The sequence below is a fragment of the Jaculus jaculus genome, chromosome 2 (assembly GCF_020740685.1).
Source record: "Jaculus jaculus isolate mJacJac1 chromosome 2, mJacJac1.mat.Y.cur, whole genome shotgun sequence".
Classification (NCBI taxonomy): domain Eukaryota; kingdom Metazoa; phylum Chordata; class Mammalia; order Rodentia; family Dipodidae; genus Jaculus; species Jaculus jaculus.
Genome location: NC_059103.1, coordinates 214,844,193 through 214,853,446, shown reverse-complemented (window position 1 = coordinate 214,853,446; position 9,254 = coordinate 214,844,193). Strand labels below are relative to the sequence as shown.

The 9,254-nt window shown below is 40.7% G+C and overlaps 1 pseudogene; it reads left to right on the top strand.

Annotated features, from left to right (window-relative positions):
* Nucleotides 1-362: 362 nt before the first annotated feature.
* On the top strand, nt 363-998 carry LOC123458486 (annotated as a pseudogene).
* Nucleotides 999-9,254: the final 8,256 nt, after the last annotated feature.

The window sequence follows — 9,254 nt, the reverse complement described above, 5'->3', positions numbered from 1 at the left end:
TAAATAAGTAATTTTTTAAAAAATAAGCATGTATAAGTTTTCATTTAGTTATTTAAAATGTATTCTAGGGTTTTAAGAATGATTTTGTAGACCAGCAAAGGCAGCAGCCACAGCCTGTGCCCTCCTCCCACCCAAGAGTCTCTTTCCCCCTTCTTCCTTCTCCTCCACCTCCCCTCAGCCCATGGAGTGGGAGGCTTGCCTTCCTGCCCACCCCTATTGACCCACCTCCTACCCATCTCCTTCCTGACTGCTCCTCTTTTCATCCCAGTGGCTTTGCTCCTTCAGTTTTTTGGCTTTCATCCTCCAACCAGTGACCAAAGACGTGAACACAGAGCGACCAGCTTCCCATCACTGTGCTCGACATGGGCACTGGTGGTATGGAAGGCGTACATATCATTCTCACCATCCAGCTGCTTATGCATGGGAAGGATGTTGGCAGTATCATCAGAAAGAAAGGAGAATCCATCAGGAAGATGCTTGAGGAGAATGGTACCCGTATCACCATCTCAGAAAGAAATGGCCCTGAGAGAATTATCACTAAGGACATCTTCAAAATCTTCACTACGACCACCACTAAACTGGAAGAGGACATTAGCAGCTCTTGTGACCATTATCACAGCTGGCAGTAGACCTTCCCCCCTCCCCCGGTTACCCTAAGGCTGGTGGTCCCTACCAGTCAGTGTGGCTGTCTCATGGGAAAAGTTGGTTGCAAAATCAAGGAAATAAGAGAATACAGGTCCAGGGGACAGGGATATGTTCCCTAACTCAACTAAGCAGGTCATTTCTATTTGCTAGCATTCCACAGTCCACCACTGAGTATGTCAAGCAGGTCTGTGTGGTCATGTTGGAGTGCCCCGCCCCAAGGGTGTGGCCATTTCATACTTGCCCAGGCTCCCAGTTCTCCCATCATCTTTGCAAGTGGACAGGCCTATACCATTCACTGACAGAATGCCATTCCACAGCCAGATTTGACCAAGCTGCACCAGTTGGCAATGTAAGTCTCGTTTTCCAGATTTTAAATAGTTTGCAAGTTTTCAGTTTCTACACGCTTTACCATCTATTTGCGATTTTTAAAATTAAAGCACCTTAATTCCTTTCTCTGCTCAGCTGTTCTGCTGAGACCCACGTTTAGTTTTATAGCCCTCTATACCATCCCCTCTTTCTTTCTTTTGCTTATGATTTTTTGTCATAGAAATGTAAGAATGGAATATTAATGCATTTCAGTTTAGTTCTGTAAGATCAGGAATTTTTCAAAAAAAATTAAAAGATGGACTGGAAAACTAAAAAGTAATGATTTTATATGCAATGTTGTTTTAAAATTTGACTAATCTCATAATACTGAAACAATCTACATTGTTTAAATACTTGGGAAGTCTTAGTTGTTCTTCAAACAGACTAGATATTTGATTTCTTTCCACCTGAGCTATTTTTTAAAATATTAACTTATTTATTAGAGAGAGAGAGAGGAGAGAGAATGGGTATACCAGGGCCTCCAGCAAACAAACTCCAGATGCATGCGCCACCTTGTGCATCTGGCTTACATAGGTTCTGGGGAATCAAACCTGGGTCCTCTGCTTTGCAAGCAAGTGCCTTAACCACTAAGCCATTCCTCCAGTCCCACTTGAGCTATTTTTAAGAATAGAGCCTATTCTTTTGGATTGCTATGTAGAATTTCATGGATACGCTCCTGAGTATAGGAGATGAGAAAAGATTTAATAAATTTTATGTTAGCCAGTATAGTAAAAAGAAAAATAAAACTCACTAAACAAGAAAAGCCAGGCTTGATGACACACATCTGTAATCTCAAGTGTGCACCACAGAGACAGAGCTTGGAGAATTAGGAGTTCAAGGCTGGCCTGGGCTACACGCAATCGTGCCTTAAAAATAAAAAAGCTATGAGTCAGGTGTGGTGGTGCACACTTTGAATCCCAGCACTTGGGAGGCAGAAGCAGGAGGGTCACAGAGAGTTTGAGGCCAGCCTGAGATGATACAGTGAAATCCAGGTCAGCCCAGGCTAGAAGTGAGATCCTGCCTGGAAACCAACCAACCAAACAACAGGCTCACATAAAGAGAGATGGAAGGAAAGCAGGACCTGGGTCCCTGGGCACACAAGTGTACACATGTGCACTTCAGATCATCCACTCTGCTTCCTTGACACAAAGCGGGACACAGTGGTCTCATATTCAGGGAGCCCAGGCTGCACGGTGCAGTGGGACCGTCCCCACTATGATATCCCTGTTTTCTGTTCTCAGTGGAAAGCATGGGGTGGGGGATTGCACAAGTGTGGGGATGCTGCTGGAGCACAACCTGGGGTGTTGTTCCTCAGGTGCCGCCCATCTTTTTTTTTTTCTAAGACAGGATCTCTCCCGGTCCTGGAATTCACCCAGCAGTCTAGACTTTGTGGCCAGTGACTCCCAAGAATCCACATGCCTCCACCTCCCCAGCACTAGAATTACGGCACCTGCCACCATGCCTGACTTTTTCCTGGGGGTCTTGGAAATGCTTTCAGGTCTTCAGGTTCGCATGGCAGGCACTTTTCCAGCTGAGCCACCACCCTGGCCTCTCACCGCAAGTGCTAATTAGCTTTGGTCAACTTTTCAAAACATCAAAAGAACCTAACACTATGTTCCCCTTGCCTGATCAAGTAGAAAACTAGACCTCAGTGCTCTGTATGATGACCAAGGGGCAGGCAAGGGAGGCTGGAACACTACCTCAACCCTCTGTCCCATTCTCAGGATGTTACCTAAGGCAAATGTCCTCAAGGTCTCTTCTTTTTTAAAAAAAAACTTTTTAGACTTCCAGTTAAGATGGTAGCTTAGGTACCACGCCAAAGCAGCGTAGGGAGGAAAAAGACAGAAAAAACTCAGTAAAATGCACACTTTAACTAAAAAGTGAGGTGTATAGGAAACTGAAATGGCAGTGGAGAAGTAGAAGAGATCCAGAGACCACATAGGCCAGCAAAAGTGGCCCTGGCAGGTCCACCAACTGTGGCTGCGGCAGTACACCAGAAAGCCACCAGCAGGCAGGAGAAGCCAGGTAAAGGGAGCTTCCACTCACACCGGAGCTCTCTGCAACTCAAGAAATGTGAAGGGAGAGCGGCAGTGAGAAACAGAGGAGCAGATCACAAGGTAGAAGAACACGTGGAACAGCGAGATAACTGGAACAGCTGCGGCTCCCTCACCTCCCCCACCGCCTGTGCACAGCTCCAGGGAACAAAGCAGTGGTCCTAGGACCCGGCCACACCAACTTGAGCCAAGAGCTGGAACCAAGCAGGAGCACAGTCCGGCAGCAACATCAGCAGCTCCGGCACCTGCAGCAGCGGCCCCAGCGGCAGCAGATCCAGCAGCAGCACCTTCAGAGGCAGCAGTCGCAAATCCACCAGCAGCAGCAGAGATCCAGCAGTGGCAGCTAAAGAAGCAGCAGTGGTGGCAGCAGCAGGGGTGGACCCTGCAGAGGTGACAGACCCAGCAGCGGCAGCTTCAGGAGCATCAGTGGCAGTTCCAGCAGCGGGGGTACTGATCTGCAGGGCCACAGTTGCCGGGCTTGGTTTGCCTTGCAGGAAAAGCCAGTGCCCAGCTCCAGAAATCAGAACAGCAGCCCAACAACCCAGCCAGCAACTTGACTAATACCAAAATCATCCAAGAAGGTAATGGGATTGCACAAGGGAAGGGTCTCACTTGGTCACAAGCTGACTTGGATCCCTCAAAAGACCAGAAATCTTAACCTCTTTGTTGATAGAGGATCTGGTTGTTATAATAACTACTCTTGCATAAATACTTGGTGCTGTTTTTGATTGAATGCGCACAGTGTTTAGTTAAATTTTAGAATCCACCTATATTTTATTCCACTCAGCCTACTTGAATACTCCCATAGCAGGGAAACTCAACCCCTAGGAACACCTTTGTAGATACTCTGAGAGTCTTAAGAGCCACACCTAACACCTTAAGCTCCTACCCTGAAGATATATAACATCAAATCAATTGATACAGCTAAGAATACCCAGCTAGCTAGAGAATCCAAGCATTAACTTAATCCAAGATGCAAAACTATATGCATTATAACACAAACAACACTAAAAAGCAAGAAAATATAAATCCACCTAAAAATATTAATGCATCAGAAATGACCTCCAGTGAGAACGAGTTAGAGGAAATGCCTGAGAAAGATTTCAAATGAATGATTGTAAACATGTTCAAAGAAGTCAAAGAACGAATCAAAGAAGAAATCAAAGAGGAAATCAAAGAAGATGCAGGACACCAATTTAATGAAATAAAGGACGCAATACAAGACATGAATAAGGAAATAGAAATAATAATAATAAAAAAAAAACAGTCAGAATTACTAGCAATGAAGAACACAGTGAAATAAAAAAAAAAAAAACTCTGTAGAAAATCTCACCAGTAGAATGGATGAAGGAGAGGACAGAATATCTAAGCTAGAAGACCAAGTGGCAGATCTAATACAGTACAACAAAGAGAAAGACAAATTTATAGAAAAATATGAGTGCGAATTTCAAGATATTCAGGACACTATGAAAAGATCAAATATAAGAATTCACGGCACAGTAGAAGGAAAAGAATTCCACTCCAAAGTCATAGTAGGCATCTTCAACAAAATCATAGAAGAAAACTTCCCAAAAACTGAGAAAGAGATGCCAATGCAGACACAGGAAGCCTTTAGAACACCAGCCAAACAAAACCTGGAAAGAACCTCTCCTTGTCATATCATAATCAAACTACCAAACACACAAACCAAGGAAAAAATATTGAAAACAGTAAGAGAGAAAAATCAAGTTACCTACAAAGACAAGCCCATCAGGATTACAGCAGATTATTCAACACAAACTTTAAAGGCCAGAAGGGCTTGGAGTGATATATTCCAAGTTCTGAAAAATAACAACTGTCAACCAAGGTTACTTTATCCTGCAAAGCTATCCATTCAATAGATGGGGAAATAAGGACCTTCCATGACAAAAGCAGGTTAAGGGAGTATTTGAAGACAAAACCAGCTCTACAGAAAATACTTGATAAGATCCTCCATGCTGAAGAAAAGGAAAAGTACACATATAAGGAACCTGGAAAAAACAAGCAATACTCAAATACTAGTTAACACAAGAGAGCACAGGTAGAACCGAAACCACAAAAAAAAAGTACACATATAAGGAACCTGGAAAAAACAAGCAATACTCAAGTACTAGTTAACTCAAGAAAGCAAAGGTAGAACCAGAACCACAAAAAAAAAAAAGGTAAACATAAATACACACCTTTCAATAATATCTCTTAATATCAACGGCGTCAATGCCCCAACCAAAACACATAGGTTTGCAGACTGGGTTAAAAAGCAGGATCCTACAATTTCTTTTCTCCAAAAACTCAACTTTCTACAAAGGATAGACATTATCTTAGGGTGAAAGGTGGGAAAACAGTGTTTCAAGCAAATGGGCCTAGAAAACAACCAGGGGTTGCTATCCTAATATCTGACAAGGTAGACTTCAGTCCAACATTGGTCAAGAAAGATAAGGAAGGTCACTTTATATTGATTAAGGGCACACTCCCACAGGAGGACATTATAATCCTAAACATATATGCACATAACATGGGGGCTCCCAAATTCATCAAACAAACACTATTAGAACTAAGGTCACAGATAACACCAAACACAGTGGTGGTAGGTGACTTTAACACCCCACTCTCATCAATTGACAGGTCATCCTGGGAAAAAATAAACAGAGAGGCATCTGGACTAAATGAGGTCATAGAAGGAATGGTCTTAACAGATATATACAGGACATTTCGTCCAAATGTTGCAGAATATACATTCTTTTCAGCAGCACATGGAACATTCTCTAAAATAGACCATATATTAGGACACAAAACAAATCTTAACAAATTCAGGAATATTGAAATAATTCCTTGCATTCTATCTGACCACAATGGAATTAAACTACATATCAGTAGCAAGAAAGGCTATAGAGCATACACAAAATCATGGAAACTAAACAATACACTGCTAAATGATGAATGGGTCAATGAAGAAATCAAGAAGTAAATCAAAAAATTTATAGAGTCAAATGATAATGAGAACACAACATATCAAAATCTCTGGGACACAATGAAGGCAGGTCTAAGATGTAAATTTATAGCCTTAAGTGCCTATATTAAGAAATTAGAAAGGTCGCAAGTAAACAACCTAATGCTTCACCTTAAAGCCTTGGAAAAAGAAGAACAAGTCCAACCAAAAAATCAGTAGACAGGAAGAAATAATAAAGATTAGGGCAGAAATTAATGAAATGAGACAAAAAAAAAATCCAAAGAATTAAAGAAACAAAGAGTTGGTTCTTTGAAAGGATAAACAAGATTGATAAACCCTTAGCAAATCTGACCAAAAGAAAAAGAGAAGAGACACAAATTAATAAAATCAGAGATGAAAAAGGTAACATCACAACAGATTCCAGAGAAATTCAAAAACTCATAAGGACATATGATAAAAGCATATACTCCACAAAGTATGAAAATCTGAAAGAAATGAATGATTTCCTTCATTTATATGACCTACCTAAATTAAATCAAAATGAGATTATTCACTTAAATAGACCTATAACAAACATGGAGATCCGAACAGTTACCAATAATCTCCCAAGTAAAAAAAGCCCAGGCCCAGATGGATTCACTGCTGAATTTTACCAGACCTTCAAGGAGGAGCTAACACCATTGCTTCTTAAGCTTTTCCAGGAAATAGAAAAAGAAGGAATTCTACCAAACTCCTTCTATGAGGCCACCATCACCCTGATACCAAAACCAGGCAAAGATAGAACAAAAAAAGAAAATTACAGACCAATCTCCCTCATGAACATAGATGCAAAAATTCTCAACAAAATATTGGCAAACAGAATACAAGAGTATATCAAAAAGATCATTCACCCTGACCAAGTAGGCTTTATCCCAGATATGCAGGGATGGTTCAACATACGCAAATCTATAAATGTAATACATTACAGAAACGGGTTGAAGGACAAAAATCACATGATCATCTCATTAGACGCAGAGAAAGTGTGACAAAATCCAACATCCCTTCATGATAAAAGTCCTACAGAGACTGGGAATAGAAGGAACATATCTCAATATAATAAAAGCTATTTTTGACAAGCTTATAGCCAGCATATTACTAAATGGGGAAAAACTGGAAGCTTTTCCACTAAAATCAGGAACAAGACAAGGGTGTCCATTGTCCCCACGTTTATTTAACATAGTTTTGGAAGTCTTAGCAATAGCAATAAGGCAAGAGACACACATAAAAGGGATACAAATTGGAAAGGAAGAGATCAAGATATTATTATTTGCAGATGACACGATTGTATACATAAAGGACCCTAAAGACTCTACTAGCAAACTGTTAGAGCTGATCAAAATCTACAGCCACGTAGCAGGATACCAAATAAATACACAGAAATCAGTAGCCTTCATATATGCTAACAAAAAACACACAGAGGATGAGATCAGAGAATCACTTCCATTCACAATTGCATCAAAATAAATAAATAAATAAAGTACCTTGGAATAAACCTAACCAAGGAAGTAAAGAATCTCTACAATGAGAACTTTAAAACACTCAAGCGAGAAATTGCAGAAGACATTAGGAAGTGGAGAAACATCCCTTGTTCCTGGATTGGAAGAATCCCTATTGTAAATATGTAAATCTTACCTAAAGCAATCTCCACATTTAATGCAATCCCTATCAAAATTCCAAAGGCATTGTTCACAGAAATAGAAAAAACAATCCAAAAATTCATTTGGAATCACAAAAAAACTCGAATGTCTAAAATAATACTGAGCAACAAAAATAAGGCTGGTGGTATCACCATACCTGATTTTAACCTATACTACAGAGCCACAGTAAAAAAACAGCGTGGTACTGGCACAAAAACAGACATGTAGATCAGTGGAACAGAACAGAGGACCCAGATGTAAGCCTAAATAGCTACAGCCACCTGATATTCGATAAAAATGCCAAAAATACTCATTGGAGAAAAGACAGCCTCTTCAGTAAATGGTGTTGGGAAAACTGGATATATATCTGCAGAAGGATGAAAATAGATTCTTCTCTCTCTCCATGCACAAGAAATAAGTCCAAATGGATTAAAGACCTTAACATCAGACCTGAAACTCTGAAACTGCTAGAGGAAAAAGTAGGGGAAACCCTTCAACATATTGGTCTTGGCAAAGACTTTCTGAATACAACCCCAATTGCTCAGGCAATAAAACCACAGATTAATCACTGGGACCTCATAAAATTACAAAGATTTTGCACTGCAAAGGACACAGTGAAAAAAGCAAAGAGGCAACCTACAGAATGGGAAAAAATCTTCGCCAGCTATATATCTGATAGAGGATTAATATCTAGGATATACAAAGAACACAAAAAGTTAAATAATAAGGAATCAAACAAGCCAATCAAAAAAATGGGCTATGGAGCTAAATAGAGCATTCTCAAAGGAAACAAGACAAATGGCATATAAGCATCTAAAAAAATGTTCTACGTCACTAGTCATCAGGGAAATGCAGATTAAAACTGCATTGAGGGCTGGAGAGATGGCTTAGCGGTTGAACACTTGCCTGTGAAGCCTAAAGACCCCGGTTCGAGGCTCTGTTCCCCAGGTCCCACGTTAGCCAGATGCACAAGGGGGCGCACGCGTCTGGAGTTCGTTTGCAGAGGCTCGAAGCCCTGCGCGCCCATTCTCTCTCTCTCCCTCTATCTGTCCTTCTCTCTGTGTCTGTCGCTCTCAAATAAATAAATAAATAATTTTTTAAGAATTAAAATAAATAAATAAATAATAAAACTACATTGAGATTCTATCTCATTCCTGTCAGATTGGCCACCATCATGAAAACAAATGATCATAAATGTTGGCAGGGATGTGGAAAAAATGGAACACTTCTACACTGCTGGTGGGAATTCAATCTGGTCCAACCATTGTGGAAATCAGTGTGGAGGTTCCTAAAACAGCTAAAGATTGTTCTACCATATGACCCCACTATAGCACTCCTAGGCATATATCCTAAGGAATCATCTCATTTCCGTAGAAGTATGTGCTCAACCATGTTTATTGCTGCTCAATTTATAATAGCTGGGAAATGGAACCAGCCTAGATGTCCCTCAACTGATGAGTGGATAATGAAGATGTGGCACATTTATACAACGGACTTCTACTCAGCGGTAAAGAAAAATGAAGGGCTGGAGAGATGGCTTAATGGTTA